At 50.8% G+C, this 18702-nt stretch overlaps 1 protein-coding gene across 6 annotated transcripts in view; it reads right to left on the bottom strand.

Annotated features, from left to right (window-relative positions):
• Positions 1–18702, bottom strand: part of KCNIP1 (potassium voltage-gated channel interacting protein 1) — a 345603-nt gene that overhangs the window by 91196 nt on the left and 235705 nt on the right. The window contains exon 1 of one of the 6 annotated variants that reach the window (XM_086714003.1): positions 10297–10398. The exons of the other annotated variants lie outside the window; for them this stretch is intronic. The gene's annotated coding sequence lies outside the window, so the exon portion shown is untranslated. Of the gene's footprint in view, positions 1–10296; positions 10399–18702 lie in introns of those variants that run through there. 6 annotated transcript variants of the gene reach the window in all.

Raw genomic sequence — 18702 nt, 5'->3', positions numbered from 1 at the left:
GGTAGGAGAGGGAGGACTGGGCCAGTGGTTCCTGGCTAGTAGGTCTCTGAGGGTGCTGGGGAGTATCTGGAAAGGACAGATGAATCCATATTCTCACTAAATACACATATGCAGAATACGCCTGAGACACATGTATATACCCTTATTCTAATATACGTAGATGTTGTTGTCATAAAAAGAAAGCTAATTTTTAAATGTTGCTGATTTACCGTATGCTTTGAAGGTATTCATGTTTTCATTCAGTGGCTCCTACCCATTATTCTGTTGGTGGTACGCATGGATTGGAGGTGCTGGGGCACTGGGGTGTGAGGGCACCGCTCCCCTCGCCCCTTCCCCGCAGACACAGAAGTGGACTCTGGATTCAGACAGAGTTTGTAGGCCTGGCTCTGCCACTCACAAGTCGTGACCTCGGGCAGGTCATTGCACTTCACGTCTCTAAACCTCCGTTTATCCATTTGTGAAGTGAGACTTATGGGACCTACCTCATAGGGTGGCCAGTACTCTGGGTAAGGCACTCGGTATGCAGAAATCATTTATAGGGGGTGCTCACTTTCCGCCTTGCCTCATGCCCCTAAAAGCTGGAGGCTGTTCTTGCTTGAACCCTGGCTTTTACTGTGCGATCGTGGGGGACCTGTCCACCTTGTTGGCACGCCATTTCCTCCTCTATTAAACAGAGATAAACCCAGGATGGAAAATGCATGTTCAGATTGCTGGGATCAGGGAGTGTGACCGTGTCACATGGTTGAGCCATTGATGAGGTCTCTGCGTGCAGAAGGTGCTCAGTTGATATTCTCCTTCGGGATGAATCAAAGCCACCGGTGCAGAGGGGCAGGCCTGGGAGAGTTCCTTGGGCTCCAAGGCCTTGGGCCTCTCCACTCAGTCCCCCTGTGGTCACAGCTTGGGCCTGCGAGCAGCTGGCCTGTTTGCCTGCGGCCCCCAATGTCCCTGTGCATCCGTGCAGTCTCCCCAGGGAGACGGGCAGGCCCTCAGGGCTCGGGTCTCCTCACACCCCTCTCTGGATGCTCACTGCCCAGTGAGCTCAGCTGGAAGCCAGCTCTGTGCCCTGCCTGAGAGTCCACACTTGGTCTCCACTGTGCCTGAATTCCAGACCCTCATTTCCAGCTGCTTTGTTCACATTTCCCCTTCGTGTCTAACGGAACCCTCAGACTTAATAAAACAGGACTCCTGAGATTTTCCCTCCAACGTGCCAGCCCTATGTCTTCCCGTGGCATTCAAGGGTGACTCCTCCCTGCTTCTTAGACATAACTCCTGGGACTTCCTCGATATTTGTCTACTGCACCCCCACCCAGTCTGTCGGTGTACCCTGCTGAGTCCTTTAAATACACACCCAGACGCTGGCTACTTCTCACCACCTCCACCTCCACCCCTGACCGCCCACGGCCCAGGTACCAGCACCCTCCGCTCGGCAACTGCAGTGGCCTCTCGTCACTGGTCTCTGGGCCTCCCTCAGTCTGTTCTCACTGCAGCTCAGTGATCCATCTATAAGTTGAAGTCAGATCATTTTATAAATTCTGTAAATTAATGCCCAGATGTCTTCTTAAACCACCCCCCCGCCCCCAGAAGCTCCTGATTTCCCCTCAGAACTGACAAAAAGATCCTTGCAAAGAAACTTGCTTGGCTGGAGACAAAATTCCGAACGAGAGAGAAACTGGGCTTGCCCCGTGGAGCTTACAGTCAGGGGAATCAGACGCAGGGGCGTAAACAGCCACATGCACAGATGGTTTCAGACTGCGATGGTTCTTTCTTTCTTTTTTTTTTTTTAAATTTTTTTAACATTTATTTATTTTTGAGAGAGAAAAAGAGCATAAGCAAGGGAGGGGAAGAGAGAGAGGGGGACAGAGGATCTAAAGCAGGCTCTGCGCTGACAGCAGAGAGCCTGATGTGGGGCTTGAGCTCATGAACCATGAGATTGTGACCTGAGCTAAAGCTGGACACTCAACCAACTGAGCCACTGAGGCACCCCCAGACTGTGATGGTTCTATGAAGACCCTGCTGACTTGGGTGGGAGACTACCTTGTCCAGGGGTTCCGTGAAGCCTCTGAAGAGGTGATACATAAGATGTCAAAGAGCTGAAAGGGACTCCTGAGACATCTATTTTCAGTCTTCCTGCCCCATTTATATATGGAGGAAAAAGAAGCCCAGAGAAGTAAAGTGACTTGCTCATGGCCACACAGCACAGTACTTACAGGACTGGACTTCCAAGCAGGCCTCCTGATAGCCTGGTCCATGGCTTATGATTGCTGGACTAGAGCTACAATTCCTAACAGTGATGTCTGGGAAGGCTATGAGATATTAAGCTCCTCTTAAAACATATATATATATAAAGGGCACCTGGGTGGCTCAGTCGGTTAAGCGTCCGACTTCGGCTCAGGTCATGATCTCACAGTTCATGAGTTCGAGCCCCACATCAGGCTCTGACAGCCCAGAGCCTGGAACCTGCTTCGGATTCTGTGTCTCCCTCTCTCTCTGCTCCTCTCCCCTGCTTGCACTCTGTTTCTCTGTCTCTCTCAACAATAAATAAACGTTAAAACAAAAACAAAAAAACCCCAAACATATATATAGATATTATATTTTAGATATATATATATAGATATATATAATTTATATATAGTTTATCTGTTATATTTATTCATATTAATTTTTAACATCTCTATATTATTTAAATAATATATATTATTTAATACAAATATATTTAACATAGCTCTATATTGTTTAAATAATATATGTTATATATTATGTAATACATATATATTTACATTGATGATATAAGATATATAAAATAAAAGGAGATCTATAATATGTAATGTAGGTTATATAAAATATATAATTATAACATGTGACATAACTGTACTATATAGTTGTAATGTATAATTATAATGTATTATGTAGAGAATATATGTAATATATAATATAATATATATCCTTTATTTTTCAATACAAAAGAATCACAAAATCAAAATAAGTTATATTAACTATGAGGCCATATGACTCAATGCATCCGCACGCTTGATCTTAGCCAAAGGCCGAGAAGCGATGACTAACTCAATGCATCTGAATTAGTGATGCTGGACACCACCGATCACCCCTCCTTTCTGAAGCCCTTTCTCCTTGGCTCCCAGAGCATCACATCTGCCTGGTTTTCCTCGCATTTCCCTGGTGTTTCCATCCCAGTCTCCAAAGCTGATCCTTCCTCCTCTCCCAGTCTCTTACCCCTGCAGGGCCAGGGCTCCGGACTCAACCCTTTTTTCTTCTCCCTTGACACACACATCCCTTGGTGACATCCTCCAGTATCATGGTGTTTATGCACCAAAGACTCCAAAATTCTATCTCCTGCTAAGGTCTCTTTCCAGAACATCAGAGTCACATACCTAGTCACCTACTTCAGCGCTACTCGGAGTGGTCTGCAGTCTGGCAGCATTGGGCACCACTTGGGAACTTGTTAGAAATGCAGCATCTTGGGCCCTGGCTCAGACCTAGTGAACCAGCACCTCGGGTAGGGGAAGGCCAGGAGAGTGTCCAGCATCTGGCTAACAAACTCTCTAGAAGACCTGCCATTGTGAAGCTTGGGAAGCACCTCACTCCCTGACCTTTCCCCTTGGATGTCTAATAGGCGTCTCACACGTATCATGTCCAAACCTGAGCTCCTGAAATTTCCTCCCAGTGGGCTCCTCTTACCAGCATTCTCCTCTGCCCTTTGCTCAGGCCAAAACCCTGTAGTCACCTTGGACTTCTGTCTCCGTCTCACGCCCACATTCAGTCTGTCAGCAAGCCCAGTGGCTCTGTATTCAAAATACGTCCAGAGTCCCAGCCCTGTCCCCACCTTCACTGTTACTCCCCGGCTGGACCCACCATCACCTGCCAGTGCTCCCGCTTCTGCCTGGGACCAGACAACCCGGCACAGCAGCCAGAAGGACTCTGTTGCAATGCAGTCAGATCTTGTCTCTCTTGTGGTTCAAACCCTGTGCTGGCTCCTTTTCTCATGCCGAGTAAAAGCCATAGCCCTTACGAAGACACTGTAGGTGACACACTTTTGTCCTCTTGTTACGTCCCTGGCTGCATTGCTCTGCTCTCCTCCCTGTTCCACTCTGACCCTGGCACACTCTTGGCCCTGCACTGGCTGTTCATTCTGTCTGAAGAGCTCCCCTCCCAGACACCTGCATATTAGGCCCTGGCATCCTTCAGGTGGTACCCAAAGTCATTGTCAGTCAGACTCCCCCGATCACGACCTAGCTGAAATTTGAATTTGTTTCTTACTTAATTTTTTTATTTTGCTCTTTATTTTATGCAACGCTAGCTGCCCTACCTATGTTTCTTATCCTGTTTGTTGCCTACATATTCAGTAGGGCATACACTTCGCTGGGCATCGCGCTCAGGGTACCCGCCTCCATCAATTATGCCTGGTTCCCGGTACCACTCAGCACAGACTCCCACTTAGCCTTGTATTGCTCACTTTGAACACCAGGTGGAGCCCCACACTGCTCCAAGCTTCCGGCTTCCTCTGCTCCCCTCTTGTAGGAGTCAGAGAAGCTGAGAAATCTGCCCAGGGAAGGCTGGTGGCCTGATCCCTCCCATTTCCCCCCACCTCCCAGCGACCTCCCCTTGAAAGAAGGATATGCTTTTTCTGACCTCACAGTGAGGATGGCTCCTCCTTGAGGTGGGAATTCACAACTCATCCCCATGGAGGCGGTAGAGGAATGGCCTCTTCCAGGTTCAGTCTAAGCTCAAGTCCTCCCACCCCGTCCCATAGCAGCCCACACCAAGGAACACTGAGGAGGGCCTGCTGGGTGCTAGCTGCTGTGCTCAGTGCTTTTTCCCAGCTGTCCTACGAATCCTTGCCGTAGCTCTGTTCCCATTTATAGACTTTTTGGATGTGGAAACTAAAGTTTAGAGAGGCCAGGTTGTTTGCCTGAGGTTACGCAGCTGGTAAGTGCCGTCCTGGGAGTCCAGCCTGGGCCCATTTGACTCGAAAGGTTCTTCCGCTGTGTCAAATGTGTTCCCCCTCTCCCCCCAATTCACTGAGCAGAGAATGGCCTGGGGAAGAGGCAAATCCGGTCCATCCTTGGGTTATCACAGTTCAGAAATCATTTCACATTTCAAGAGAAATGACACTTGTTTGTGTGGCCACCTCCTTCCATTTACTCATTGCTCACATCCCTGATGATAAGGATGTGCCAGGTGAGCCCAGAGAGCCTACGGGCCCTGGCCAGAGGTGAGGCAGAAGAACTGTGTTCTTTCTCCTGACCTCCCTGCCTTTGGGGCCTGCACGGGAATGGGGGGGGGGGGGCGGGGAGAGGGTTGAGAGGCAGAGCTCTCTGCAGCCTACACCAAGGGAGGTCAGGTGCAGAGAGCGATGGGTAGTTTCTCTGCAAAGCATTCTCCAAAGCCTTGCAAGGAAACACTAGGGGGTGGGCTGAAGCCTAGGAGGGACCTCTGGTGTCGGAAAGAGATACAAGATTGGAGGACAGAATCCTAATTACAGCAGAATTAATGATTCGGCCATCCAGGTGGCTTTGGTTGGACAGGGCCTGATTTCGGGGTTTTTCTAGTGTTTTCTGAGTCTCTTCCATGCACTGTCACTCTGGGGTATTTTCTTCCTGTAATCACTTTAAGCCTCCCTAGATGCAGGTGAGTCTGGGCTGGGAAATGGGCAGAAGGACAGAAGAAAAGGGACGAAGGGCCTCTGCTGCAGGGGAGGGCTCAGAACTGAGTGTGAAGGAGAGGCACACCCTGGAATGCGAGGTCGTGGGTGTGACCAGCTGGCCCACTGCTGCCACCGAGGTGGCTGCCACCATGGAGCTGTGTGCGTAGGCGCTGTGCAACACCGCCCTCTCCCTTGTTGGGACTTGAGCTATGGGCCGGCGGGCCTGACCCTGGCCCCCAACTGGTCAGTGGTGGCGCTGGGATACCTCCCGGTTCTGTGGCCTTGCTGGCTAACCGCAGGAGGTTAAAGCCTTTTCTTCTGCTCTTCATGAATCAGGAAAAATAAATAAATCAGGAGTCTGGGGACTGGAGGCTCCGTGCTAGGGAACACAGATCTCCTTCTGTGCAAGGAGATAATTCTGTGTTGTTGTTTTTTAAAAAATTCCATCTGGGAAAGTTCCTCTTTGGGTCTCCAGCTGCTTTTGAAAAGCCTTTGATATGGAGAATGGCAGAGACTAATCAAGGAGGCTCAGACTTGCCCTTGATTCCTGAAGCCCATGCCTGGGTCCTGGGGCCATGCTTGTAGACAGCAGCAACATGCTCCGTGTTTCCTGAGCACCTACTATGTACCAGGCACAGTGCTCATGCTCTCACAGACAATCTTTGCCTTCATCCTCACAGCTGCCCTGGGAGGTAGGAATCATTATGCCCCTTTCCTAGAGGAGGCAACTATGTGTCCAGTGAGCTACAGACAGGAGGTGCCCTCTCCTGTACAAGGCAGTTCCACAGCCATCATCTCCCAGACCGCCCCTGTTCAAAGAAGAGGGAACAGAAACTGTGTGGCTTTCTTTTCTCAGGTTCCAGTTTCATTCATTTTGCAAATATGTTTGGGTGTGCATTTGGTGCCTCCAGTGGGTGTGACTGTGCTGGGGATACGGTGGGGCGGCATGGGGTGGGGGAATGGAGGTGGCAGCCCTGAATGCTGGAACAGTCCTGCAGGGGGAGGGCCAGCCAAGGCCCGAAGAGGGGTTGAGTCAGACACAGTTGGGCAATGGCGAGGAGGCCAGGGTGGCTGGAGTGACAGAGGGAGAGTGCGGTGGGACCCAGATATCCCAACTACCACCTCTGGGCTGTAGTGGCTTTGCAGCTGTGCAGGGCCTCCCCTTGGCTGCCTGAGACCTCTCATCACTCCCCCTGCAGGGAGATGGGTCTCCAACTGAGGTGGTGGGGTGGGGGGAGGGGGTTGGCTGTCTAGGCCTCCTCTAAGGGTAGGTAGGACACGTTCCCAGAGAGCAGCTCCTTAGCCTATCAAGAGTTTCCGACTCACCCATCTGATCTACCTCTTTTCTTCTGGCCCTGACCTAGGATCCCAGCCAGGAGGTCCCTGCATGGACAAGTGCTCCCCCCCGACCCCGTGACTCCCCGGGTCAGACTCTCCAGGCCTGCCTGCACTCTGTCACTCTGAGCTCCCAGACCTGTGCAGGGTCAGGAATGAGTGTCTGTTTCCCAGGCAGGGAGTTTAAGCAGCTAGGCTAGCATGAGATCGATGCATATGTCAGGGGTGAAGGAGGGAACAGATGTTTTCTGAACAGCAAATCCATAGATGCGGGAGGTGGGAGGGGAGGGAAGGAGGGATGAAATGATTTTGCATTCTGGAGTCGGCCCGGGGGCATGATGGATGGAAGTGTTCCTTGAGACTGGGTATGAGGGGGAGCCTGTGGAAGCGCTGGGTGGGCTCCAATCCAGAACTGTTCCCAGCGCCAGGCTGCAGGCCTGGAGGGAGGGGAGGGGTGGTCAAGGGCAGATTTTCTCCCCACTGGGGGCTGGGGGCCAAACCTGCACTGCACGCCAAGCATGAATCCTGCAAATTAACCTTGAACTCCCCTGTAAGAGAAACTCCGTTCCCAGAAATGTATACACTGTAGCAACGTGTGTGTGTGTGTGTGTGTGTGTGTGTGTAAATATGCATGTAATGATGGGCGTCTTAGTGGGACAACCAGGCCTGGAGTGAGAGTATTAAATCATGGCTTTAGTTCTCAGATCCTGGGCGTGGAATATACCCCATGTTGCTTTTTATGACACTTATGAGGAAATAAGTGCCTCCTTCTTTACTACATATTTTATTATTTTCCCCAAACTGTATTCCTAGCAGTTTCCTCATAGGGTCTGGGGGTGGGGGAGGGATTATAACCGAGGGGAAAAAAAAAACACCAAAACCTTTGGAGTCAGAATGGCTGCAGTTGAAATTCTTGCTCTAATGCCTATTCTTACGCAATTTTGAGAATCTCCACCTCTTTGAGCCTCAGTTGCCCCACTTGTAAGAATGGGGATATTTTGTGAAGGTGCTGTTATGCGGATGGAATGCCATGGCTTATATAAGGGGAGTCAACCTCACAGTGGCCCTCCAGGATGGTTTGTCTGACCTTTCAGTGATGAAGGAGGCAGTGTGTGTGTTTGAGAGGAGGGTGAGGGGGGTGGCTGGCCAGAGGGTGTGACTAACAGGCTGCCTGGGAAGTCACTGGGCCCAATACTTCCTCCAGTGGGGCAAATGCCACCACAGAGACCCTCTGGGCTGCATTTTCATTTCCTAACGCCATCTCTGTGGTAGAGGTGGTCTCAAAGGCAGAAAATCCCCACACGCTTCTCTGCAAGTGGGGAGAGGAAGGAAGGGTGGGCCAGGCCAGAACCCTCAACACCTGTGAGATTAGATCAGGCGTGGCATCTGGGATGGAGACTTTTTAATGAAAAGCTCTTACATTTACTGGAGAGAGAGGCCGTCTGGCATTCCCATGCTGCTGAGACTTCTCCTCAGCTCTGGAGTCAAGGGGAAGCCTCCAAGTCCTTCTCCTCTCCAGCCCCATCCCTTAAAGCATGAACAACTCTCCAGCTTGGGCCTCTGTGCTTAGTGGAGCTGAGAGGGCAGGGGGCAGGCAGGGAGCTTCCCCCTTGGGCAAGCCTCAGGCTTCTTGTGTGTCACCCAGGGGGTGCTAAACACCACAGGCTGATTCAAAACAGACCCCCTAAGTCTTCAAGTCAAACCAAGGTACTGTAGGCTTTGGCAGATGGCTGCTTGAGGCCCTTGAGCTTGCCCACGGTGTCACCCAGGCCCTTGGGCAGTGGCAGGGGGACCTGGAGCTTTGTCGCCTTTCTGGGATTTGCAGTGACCTCAGCCCCTTCCCAGCACAGCTTGTCGTCGTGTGAAGCAATGCCAACTTTTCGGGCATAGGCAGTGGCAATCTGGAACATTCTCATCCTAAACTGGTGTGGGTCAGACAATCTGATGCTCATTCTGATGGAGGAACGCAGGAGATTTGCTACTGGCAGAGGAAATCTGCTTATAGGGGCTCAAGAACCAAGGGACCTCCCAGTTCAGGAGGAATGTGACCTTGTGGGCTGCCCCATGAGGGTTCCATCCCAGGTGGGGCAAGTGATCTCAGCCTGGGCCTCAGGCTGCTGAAGACGAAGGGGGATTAATGATCCAGAAGGCCAGAGAACCAGGCCTGCAGATACACATATTCTCTCTTCATTATAAAATAATTTTTTCTTATGTTGTTCAGGGCCATTAACAGCTCTGTCACAGTAGCATTCTTTGAGAGCCGCTGAACAAATGGTGAGTGAGCTATGGGAAAATGCTGGAGAACCGTTCCCATTCCTGTCTTCCCTGTGAAATCCACATGTATACACACACACAAACCAAAGTCAGGGCACAGCCGGGGCCACAGTCCACAACAGCTCCCTGGGAGGACACAGGCCGCAGCTCCTGCTACGGCCACCAGTTACCTTCTTCCTGGTTAAGTCCCCTGCGGCTCTGTCTCTGGTTCCCAAGTTCCCTGGGCCATGAACATGGGCTCACGTGCTAGCTGCAAGGGAGTCTGGGAAAGTGAGTATCTAGCCTTCCAGGCTTCTCAGTTGGGAAGCCGACCCTGTCTCCCACTGAACACAAAAATGGAAGAATTTCTCAAACCAAGGAAGTGTTTTCAAAGGCTGAAGTAGCCATCGTAAACCCAACCCTCAAAAGCTAAATGTCACTACATGCATCTTGTGTAACAATCCCCCTGCAATGTGCCACCCAGGCTTCTTGGGCCACAGCCCTGTTGAGTCCAGCTTCTGACCCCGGTCTGGGCACCAGGAGGGCAGGGAGGCCCAGGGGAACATTCCTTGGGCCCACAGAGTCAGGGACAGCAGCAGCAACCCCTTCCCAGGCTTGCCCTTCCCTGTGTGAGTGTCCTGCCCCCATCCTACCACAGTTAACTGGACGTGGGGCTGATAGAGCCTCCCTCCCAGCAGCATCCACTCCTCTTTGGTGGGTTTCCAGGCTCATAGGCTGGGGAAGTGACACCTCCTCAGGGTGGTGTGAGAGCAAGTGGCATTCCCGAGGCCCAGTTTCCCTATTTCCTGAGTACAGGTGCTCAGACCTAGCTGACAGGGTTATTCTAAAGATTAAAGGAAGTAAAGGCTTTAATATGCTGAACATAGCACCAGCACTCACACAGTCCATTCTCCACAAAAGCTTCAAGTGGCCACACCTCCCCTCGGTTTCAAACTTTCCAGGGACACCCAAACTCCTTCCCATGCACTGCAAGACCCTGCAGGCCTAGGCCAGCCTCCTCTCTGACCTTACCCCGTGCCATTTACCCCAGCATGCACTACACTTGGGGCCTCTTGTTCTGTTCCATCCAGAGAGGCGGTTCCCATGGTGGGGAGGGGTGGGGGGACTTTGCCTCACCCTCCAAGGTCTGTCTGCATGGTCTGGATGCTTGCAGCCTGGCCGTGGCTCCGGGGCTCCAGGCGGCCTCCTAAGCAGTGCGGCCCAGTTCCCCTCCCACCTCGGCTCCTGCGCAGTAGGTATTTCGAATGCTTTGCCCTCCCTGAAATCACTGTGACAGAAGGCGGAACGAGACCTCCTGCTGTCCAGGATTCTGGCGAAAGCTTAAAATCCGGGACAATGGCTGGGAAGCAGCTCTGTATACATAAATAGAACTGAGCTTGTTGGATGCACGTTAGACTTGCTGAGAGAAGGTGGGATGGGTTTTGTGACCATCTCCCTCCCAGATACACAAGCAAAGGCCAGGCATTCCCAAGCGGATAGAAGGAGCTTTGCAGTGGTAGAGAGTGCTTTGGACTTTCTCCTTCCCCTCCAGGCAGGGGTGCTCCCCAGGCCACAGCTCAGTAGTGGGCAGCGAGGAGAGCCCCTCCCAGAGATGAGAGTGTGCATGTGAAGGGGAGCCCTGAGTTGGACATACAGGCCTGAAGCGTGGTGACAGAGCCCGTGAGAGAGCTTCCGGTGTCCCTGGGGACTGGAGTGTCTGTGGACATAGAGCCTGGAGGCTGAACCCCCGCTGGAGAATTCAGGAGGCTGGGACACATAGAAGCAGCCTAAAGAGAGAGGCCGGCTGGGCGGGCTGCACGCCTGCCATCTGGTAAGGCAAGGTTAGGAGCTTCCTGTGGCCAGGGGCACTCTGAGGAAGGTGGGCAGGCTGGAAGGGTCTGTGTGAGCACCCCAGCTGCTGCCAGGCGAGAGGGGCCAAGCAGGGGCGAGGGGGGCCAGAAGTGGGGGGCATGGGGAGCTGACAGGGCCATCTATCCACAAAAGCCCGGCAAAGAGCCCTCCACCCAGGAGCCCAATGCCTGTAAGCGCACCGGGTCACAGAGTGTCGCAGACAGCCCGTGTTGGCCCAGAGAAAGTCGCCAACAGCCCCAGCCAAGTCTGAAGACCTTTCCTGGTCTCTCTTTGCCAGGCGTCCTCCTGCCAGGGCCAGAAGCAGGAAGGCAAGGAAGCAGAGGGAAGTGTGGAAGCTCCTTTCCAGGTCTGAGTCTGTGGCCCTATCTTGCTTCTCCCAGCTTCCTGCCACTGGTTTCCTGTGTATCCAGGAGATGGACACCTCTGTCCTACAGCAGAGTCCCTCAGCTAGGGACGGAAGCACAAGGTCCCAGGAAGCAGGGTGTACAGGCTGTTGGCCAAGAGGATTCCTGGGTCCATGAGGAGAATCCCTGTACTGCTCTCAGTTTCAGACCACTTAAGAAAGAGCAGAAACCATTCCCTGGAAAGCCAATTAATGTGGGTGAATCTGCATATCTAAATGGGTTTATGAAAATTGCGACAAGCTCCCTGTAGACTCGGGGGTGGGTTCAGGCATGGTGAGTACGTGAAGGTTTTTTATTAGTTAGGATGCTTCTTGTTTTATTTCTCCCCAAATTTAACTTTATCTGGTTTAAGTAATAGAGGGCATTCACTAGCTCCTGGATCTAAGGTGTCCAAATACAGATTTCAGGTATGGTTCGATCAGCCCTCAGCATCATTTTCTGTAATGCTTGCTTCATCCTCACGTTAGTTCTATTAGGGACTCATGGCGAGTCCCTCCAAGGTAGTAAAAAGGCTGTAATAGCCCCAGCCCTCATTTTTGCACTAAACTCCTTCCAGAGAATGCTTCTGTCTTCCTAATCAACAAACTAGATTTCTGAGCTCAAATCTTATTGAACCAGTTAGGTCTTGGACCTTCCCTACACCAGTGGTTAAGGCCAAGGGAACCAATGGGATTAAACTGCTGGGTGCACACCCATCGGAGCCCCCTTCCAGAGCTGGAGGTGGGTGATGTCATCTCAGCTGGGACAGCACAAGGCAAGGGCGGATGGATGTTGAGAAGACACCCCAATGTCCACCATAAAGTGCTCCTGGGGGAAAGAACATGGAACGATGTTCTTTGGGCATGTGCTATGAACAAAGCCCTATGTTCGTTTTTACAACACACTGCACGGTATGTGTTTTTATTTCCGTTTTTGAAATGAGTCAACTGAGACTCAGAGGTTTGTAGTTCGTAACACTCTTGAGGTTAGCAAGGGGTAGGCTCTGGGTCAGGGCCTTGGGTCACTTGCCCCGGCTCCTGCCATCTGCTGAGGGGGTTCCGGCTCTGTTGCTTCCCTACCTCCATCTCCTTCTTTAGACCTTTCACCCTTCCTCCCATCTGGAGGTCTGTGATGGGGGATGCCGGCACAGTTAGGTCTGAAGATCCCTAGCTCAGAATCCAGTGTTAACTGTGGCAGGAACTTGCAGAATCCTCTAGTTTTCCCTAGCACCATGAACTATCATTCCTGTTACAGGCTGTTAGGTAAAGGCACAGAGAGGGCAAGAGGTTTTATTAAGGTCACACAGCAACTAATTAAGGGGCAAGAACAGCAAAAGCCAGAAGGCCTGAGTTCTGATCATGACTTCTCTCAACTGCTTTCGGTTGTCTCTGGTGTTTGGGGCTGACACAGCACAGGAACCTAGTGTTTCTGTCCTGGATGCTGATGGACACTGCCAGTACCTTCAGTCCAGCTTGACACACGGGAATCACTTTGTCCAAGTCCGTGTCACCCTGGGTCTGACTGTGAGCTTCTCAGGGCCTGCCAAGAACTCCGATCCAACAGACCTCCCAGTATGCCTCCTGCCCAAAGTCTCCCAGCAAGGCTCTGTTTGGGCCCATTAGGCCCTGACCCCTCAATGAATGCCCTGCAAGAGGCAGGGCTCACTCTTCCTGGGTTACAGATGAGTAAGCCAAGGCTCAGAGAGTTTAATCACTTGCCCTGAGTCAGGAGGCAGGCTACGAACTTGGATCACACACTGGTGCCTGACTCTGCCAACTTTGGCTGAGGCACTGGGGAAGGGTTTAACGAGAAGGCGGCATTACATCTGTTGGGAAGGGAGAGGAGAACGTTAACCAATCAAAGGGTCCCCTTCTCATTGGTATGGCGCTTTTCAGATTAGATCTCTTGCCCAGAGAGTCACTCACTCATTCATTCAATCATCCATCCCTTCAACAACTATTTATTGGGCGTCTACTATGTACCAGGCACCATTCAGGTTCTAAGGCTACAGTGATGGACAAGACAGGGTCTCTGTCCTTAAGAAGTTTCTGGTTAGGTGATGTTTCAACAACAGTGTGAGGCAGCCCAGATGTCAAATTGTCATCCCCATTTGACAGCCTAGGAAATTGAGGCTTAGTCAAATGATGTGACTGGTCTAAGGTCACACACATAAATGGAGTACCATTACTAGGATTTGAATTTCAGTTCTCCAGTCCCTTCAGTTACACTGCCCTGACCACCAATGAGATGGCAAAGGGGAAAATGTCAGTTTTCTTTTTCTTCTTCCCTCCCTCTCCTTCCTTCCTTCCTTCCTTCCTTCCTTCCTTCCTTCCTTCCTTTCCTTTCCTTTCCTTCCTTCCTTTTTTGGCATAAAAATATAGAGAAGATTGTGTATCTTTACTAGGCTCTATGTGGAGAGTTGCAGCCACAGGGGACATTCCCTAGGCCTAGGGACCCTCCCTGAAGGTTCCAGAACTTTGCAACCAAGGTCCTTGTAGGGAAACCGTTAACACACATGTAAGTCATTGCAGCCAACCCGGGGTTTTTAATCAGGCAGCATTTAAACTGTCCCATTTTGTCTATGATTGCGCCGGATGTTTACATCATTTGTAATGAGACAAATTGGGACAAATTGCCAAGGACACTTATGTAAATGAAACCAACAGAAATGTTCCCATCTCCAGTGGTCCGTTGGAGGCCTTCTTTCACTCTCTCTTTCCTTTCTCCCCAGGGATGTTTAGGGGGAAAAACTGGTGCTTTACATTCTGAAAACCTTCTCCCTGGGCAAACAGAACATTCCCTATAGGACAACTGCTTCACATCTCTGGTTGTAATTCTCTCCTTCGTCTTATTTACTTTCTCCTCCACCTCAAAGGAAAAGTAAGCGCACAATAAATGCGATTGCTTTAACTTGCTCATCTTTGTCTTTCCTGCACAGAGGGTGGGTAAGACCTGCATTTCCTGGAGTCTGTCTGCAGAACCTTTGGCGGGCCATAAAAAAAGATGGGTAATTCCATTGAGTTTAGGGAACAGGGCTACTGAAATTAACCCAGTCTTTCCCGCAGGAGAGCCTTTGCTGTGCATGAGCAATGGGACTTTCCAAGAGCGGATGTCGTTTATAGGATCCAGAGTTCCCTTTGTAGGAGACCTCTTATGGAATTGGTCATGAGCAAAACCAGCTTTGGAAAAAGTCAAGGGACATTAAAATATAGAGAAGGCATGCTAAAACGCGTCATCTCCGGGCATGTGGGTGGCTCAAGTCGGTTGAGTGTCTGACTCTAGATTTCGGCTCAGGTCATGATCTCATGGTTCCTGAGATCCTTTTTGACAATGCAGAGTCTGTTTGGGGTTCCCTCTCTCTCCCTCTCCCTCTGCCCCTCCCCTGCATGTGCTCGCTCTCTCTCTCTCTCAAAATAAATAAATAAACCAAAAAAAAATGAAAGAACAGTTATAAGCACTAGGTGCTTCCACACGTGTTCTCCAATTCTCAAAACTACGTTTTGCAACTCAAAATATCATTGTCACTTTTTGGGGAGGCTTGGTGGGAAAAGGGTCCCATAGTCAGCCATTGGTGGAGCCAGGATATGAATCCGAATTTGCAGATTTCTGCTACTCCAAAGGCTGAAATTATATTTCTTCAAAGGCTGCTGCCACTACTAAAGTAACCTGCTCCCACACATCCCCGTTCTGCCTCTTCTGAGGTGACACAGCTCTCTGAGCTTTCTGGAGGAGAGATAGTAGAACCACCACCAAAATGAAATAAAGAATAGACACTGTTTATTAAGCGCTTACTATGTGCCAGACAGGATTTAACCTGCATCAATTCAATTAATCCTCACAGCACCCATACGAGGTAAGTATTATTATCACCCCACTTGACAGATAAAGAAACCAAGGCAGTTCAAGTAGCTCAAGGCCCCAGCAGCACATGGTGAGATCTGGATTCAAGTGCCAGACTCAGCTGGCATTCCTCTGATCCCACGGCTGTGTAGGGTGCCAGGCGGTAGAGAATTCGTTTTGCCCTTCCTGCAACTTTAATCTGGGGGAAAACCTCACACTGCTGGGATTCTCTCTGCAAGAAACGAGGGAGATCATGATTGTAATGGGGATGGTTTTTTTTTTTTTTTTTAGGACAATTAATCAGGAGTATTAATGAAAATGCCAACTCTATTATTGCAGAAACTTAAGTAATTTATTGGGAATTGAACTCAGGCCATTAAAATGTTATTATGGGCTTGTCAGTCGGTGCTGGCGTGCTTCTGTTACGGAACCACTGCCTTAATGAAATTGTTCGGTGTTCCTGATTGAGAGCTGATGATGTCTGGGTGTGCTGTACCGGGGGGGGGGGGGGCGGTGACTTCCCACAAATGCACGTGGTGCTGGATCTCCAGGCTGGGGCAAAACAGCCACCACGTTCTGTCTTGCTTTAACCACCTGTGAGGCTCCTACTATGCACCAGGCACTGACAAGGGGAAGTACACAATGTAGACACAGGCCCATCCCTCAAGGAGCTTGTAAACCTATGTGGGAAATCCATGCACAAAGATGGTGGCACGAATGTCAGGACAACAGCAAATGCAGCGATGTGAGGAAACTCAGTTCTGGCTCACGGTGGATGGGAGGCTTCCTGTAAGAGACGTCTCCATGCAAAACACATTTCTGTCCTGCTGAGTTGTTTTTCTCCCCTAAAATCCGATGGGACTGATTACAAAAATTTGTCATATGAAGGCTCTAGTGCACAGCACACACCTCAGTGGGGATAACAGCATCTCCACGGGGGTGAAAATTGGTTCTTCCCAGGGATGCCGGTGTGTGTGAAAAAAAAAATCTTTTACTATGTTTAAAGCACAGCTATCCATGTAGTACATAAACAGGAATAGAGTATATTTCTGGTATCAAAATTGCATTAGTGATCACCACTAATTTGGTGAAAGGGCAGGTTAGAAAAAGAGACAAGCCTCAGCAGAGGAAGGGAGATTGAAGCTGGCATTTTAGGGCAAAGCAGGTGTTTGCCAGGTGGAGACAGGTGATTTGAGGACAAAGAGATCTGACACGATAGTCACTGAAATGTGAGAGGTGGACACGGCTCTGGGTCGGGGGTCTTTAGCAGGAGACAGTCATGATCAGCTGTGAATTCTAGAAAAACCTCTTTGCTGGGTGAAGAGTGGATGGTTCCAGAACTCAGTCCAGGACCTGAAGGGGCTGTTGCAACAATCCAGGGAGAGGCAGAAAGACTTAGGGGGAGGAACCAGCAGAGCCCACGAACTGATTAGCCCTTGGGGGTAGATGGGGAGTCAGCCCTAGGTTTCTGGCACACCCAGAAAGAGCAGAGCAGGACACAGAGCCATTGTCTGAGAGAGGGTAGACCATGGGTCAAACTGAGTTCCCTGAATTATGCTGGCCACATTCGCTAAAAGCTAAACCTAACCTCGTTAGTCCGGGGCAGGACCATCAGTCTGTTCTCCTGCCGCCCTGACAACGACACTCCACACCATTAAATGAATTTGCTCCTTCTCCCTAGACTCAGGAAAATGGGAGCAATCTCTGGGGAGGGCTGTCTGATCCCTGACCTCCGGTTCGCCCCAAGGAAGCAGTGCCTTTTCAGTTCTGCAGGCAGAGGGCCTGTTTGCTGTCATTTGCTGTCACTGAGGTTCCCAGGCTGTGTGAACCTCCTCTCCAGTCACCCCCGTTAGTCTCAGAAGGGGGGAGCGAGTGCTTCTTCCTCCTGATGGCTTAGTTCGCTAATTGCGCTTAATTCCTCCGCACTGTGCCCAGCAGGGACCGGCTGTGAGCTGCCAGCATTCTGGGAAGCTGGCTGGCCCAGGCCCTTGGAAGCCAGGCCTGTGGCTGGGCAGGAGATCTGGGAGAGGCAAGTGGGGGGCAGCGGCTCAGAGCGGGAGTGTGCTTTCTGCCTGGTGTTTTCTGGAGCTGATGCCTGCCTTTGGCCTCCTGCCCCTTCTGAGTGGTAACTGGGCGTCTGTATGTCCAGTTCCCCGTGGACCATAAGCTTGCTGAGGACAGGGATTCTGCCATGGACATCTTTGTCTTCAGGATCTGTCCAAACCTGCCACAGGGTGAACAGCTAGTAAATGTCTGTGCATAAATCAAGGATTCACTAGAATGTAAGCTCCATGCGGGCAGAGATTTGTGCCTATTATGTGTGCTGCTGCCTCTCAGCACCCAGTGCAGTGCCAGGCAAGTATTTAATAAATACACATGGAGTAAGTGAATGAGCACATCCTCCCTCTCAACTACTCTGCAAGGTGGATGTGGCAGATCGCATCGTTTATCGTAATGTTTCACTCCCTCCCTTTCCAGCCCCACTGACTCGGGGTTTGGCTCTGTGACTTGCTTTGATCAATACAGTGACTGGGAACCCCGGCCTGACTCCAAAGTCCCTGCCTTTCCTGTGTGAGCTGCTAGGTCAGGAAGGGTTTACATTGGGAGGGGGCAGGGTGGGCTTTGGAGGTGGGTGTGCTGGCTTCCTGGAAGGTAGCCGTGGTCGTGGACTCTAGGAAAGAAGGGAGGCTGCACAGATACATGTCTCTGTGGCCCTGACCCCGAGTGGGTTTGGTACCTCCCAACAAGGGCTATATGGATGGTTCCACATCATCTGACCTTTTCTTGCTCTGAGCAACTGGCCCTAACTCTCTGCCCTTGGACTCTTGCTACACTCTTTCGTGGCCTGCTTTTTATGGGAATTAACTTCACTTTTCAGAGATGCTGTGCGGTATGGGGTAGAGAACTGAGCACCATGTGTGGACAGCTGGAGTACTGGATCTGCTGAGGTCTCTCTAGGGACCCCAGACAAGCAAAGCCCCTCTCAGCACCTGGGCTTTCATAACTGTGAACCAGGGGTTTGAACCACATGAGCTCAAATGCCTGGCCCTGCTCGGATGCTGAAAGCTGCCTTCCTTCCCCACGTGCACTGGGGCTGAGAGCCATCTCTCCTTGAATCCAGGGAGCCTGAGAGAGCAAGTCTGAGATCCTCAGGAAACAAGTGGTAAATCAGAGTCAAACTGCTAAGCCAGAGACCTGGAATCAAGTCCTACTTTTGGGGCTTCTTCCCTGTGTGTCTTTTGAAAAGTCAGCTCATTTGGGGGACCTCAGTTTCCTGGTGCAGAATATGGGCAATCATAGCTAGAGTGCAGAGTTGTTGAAGAGGCAAAACGAGATGATTTATGTGAAAGAACCCGG

The sequence above is a fragment of the Puma concolor genome, chromosome A1, assembly GCF_028749965.1.
Source record: "Puma concolor isolate L17-30 chromosome A1, mPumCon1.1.hap2, whole genome shotgun sequence".
Lineage (NCBI taxonomy): Eukaryota > Metazoa > Chordata > Mammalia > Carnivora > Felidae > Puma > Puma concolor.
This window is presented reverse-complemented; position numbering and strand designations above follow the sequence as displayed.